Source organism: Lolium rigidum, chromosome 4 (assembly GCF_022539505.1).
Source record: "Lolium rigidum isolate FL_2022 chromosome 4, APGP_CSIRO_Lrig_0.1, whole genome shotgun sequence".
Taxonomy (NCBI): domain Eukaryota; kingdom Viridiplantae; phylum Streptophyta; class Magnoliopsida; order Poales; family Poaceae; genus Lolium; species Lolium rigidum.
In genome coordinates, this window is record NC_061511.1 from 19475291 (window position 1) to 19477152 (window position 1862).

At 53.9% G+C, this 1862-nt stretch overlaps 1 pseudogene; it reads left to right on the forward strand.

Moving 5' to 3' along the window:
- Nucleotides 1-748: 748 nt before the first annotated feature.
- On the forward strand, nt 749-1600 carry LOC124646737 (annotated as a pseudogene).
- Nucleotides 1601-1862: the final 262 nt, after the last annotated feature.

The window sequence follows — 1862 nt, forward strand, 5'->3', positions numbered from 1 at the left end:
GGGCGGCACGCTAGAGCGGGGAAGTGGGAAAGTGTTTTCGGCACCGGATACGTTGCTGGGCCGCGCCGGCTCTGAAACAATATTGGGGGCGGCGGCTGGAGGTGCTATTTCGGGCCAGCGCCCCATTTTCACGCTTTCGGACCTATCGAATGGGTGGGGCTGGAGATGCTCTTAGATTCGTGTACGTGTGTCATTAAGTTTCACCAAGTTTTGGTAAACATCAGGGAGTAAAACGAAATGAAACGGACTTAATTTCTCCCAATGCCACCCTCTTTTACCAACATTTTCCTTTAGCAACACTTTAATTTTCAGTGATTCCGTGCTTGCTCAAAGGGGTATAAGAGCAAGTACAATAGAGTCCAGTCAGCTGACTATAAGACATTAAATAATATATTTTAGATGAGTTGGAGGAGAGAGAAGAGGAGAGAGAAAGGAGGTGGGCTACTATGCAATAGCCAGCTCTTGCACGTGCTCCTAGGCACCTTGTGAGAGTGAAAGGTGGGCCATATATTAGTAAAGTACTACATTCTTATAGCCAACTATTATACATGTTAGCTATATGATGACTACAAATGATATGACATCTTGTTATAGCCAACAGTTGCCTATACTATTGGAATTGCTCTAAAGACATGTCCGGGAGCATTGCCGAAGCCAAGGCCCTTTCCCCACGTCACTCTGCCTCTCTACTGTGCGCTCGTGATCTCCTACTTCAGTAGTTGAGTTCTCCTCCCTACGTGCTGGAACAATGAAGGACGGGTGGGAACCGGAGCAGCGGGATCTCGGCGGCCTCGGGCTCGCCGGCATCCGCCGCGAGACCAGCCCGAGTGGTCCTGCGCGTCATCCTCCCCAACTTCGCCACCGTTGGGTGCTCGTTCCTCTCCGCGTTTTTCCTCACCAACATGGGTGACTGGGGCGTTTACTTCCACCTCCACATCCTGCTTCTCTTCACCAGCGCCTACATGTTCTGCGTCGCCTCCCTCTACTGCACAGACGGTGGCCTCCCCGCCGCCCACATCGTCCTTAACGAGTGCCTCCCCGTCGTCCCGCTCACGCGGCTCTTCTTCACGTTTCACCTCGTGGCCGCAGTCCCCTTTCTCCTAATCTTCACCTCACTCTCCGTCGCGGCCCTGCTCGGGCTAGAGGACGGGATGATGCTGCCGCTGCGGCTGCTGGGATGGGCCAGCGCGGCGTACGCCGCCGTGGTGGGCCAGCTGGCCTGCGTGGTGTCGGTGCTGGAAGACGCCGTCCACTTCGGCGCCATGCGCAGGAGCCGGGAGCTCCTCGCCGGGAAGTTCTGGACGGTGGCAACCTTGCTCCTCACGCTCGACGGTTGCATCATAGGCGTGGTGGTGGCCTTCCAGGCGAAATAAATCCTATACGACCAGAGCATGTGCGACCCGGCCGGTAGACCATATCCCCTGTCCTACACGTAGCAAATCATATTGGGATCTGGTACCAGGTATGCTGGTTGTTTTCAGATGAGCGGTGTGAGATTTGGTCCACCGCCCGGGTCGCAGTAGCAGGGTCGTATAGGATTTATTTCGCCTTCCAGGCGCTCACGGCGGATGACGCACTGGGCCTTGGGTGTTGGAGTTAACCTTGTTATCTAGTTGTTGATCATGTTTAAGTTTTCTGCATGCATGTAGTTGGTTCGGTCCAAGCTAGCATCAGTAGGCTGGGCTACGGCAATGTACTCACGTTAAAAGGAGATTACGTGTGTACATGCAAAGTTCAGTAGAGAGTTAGCTGATTAGGAGTAAGATTGTGCATATAGGATGTGCTGGAACATGCAAAAGCTCCGTGGAGTCAGAGCGAGCGAGTCATGCGGCAGATCGGCAAGCAGGGAGAAGTGAACGCAT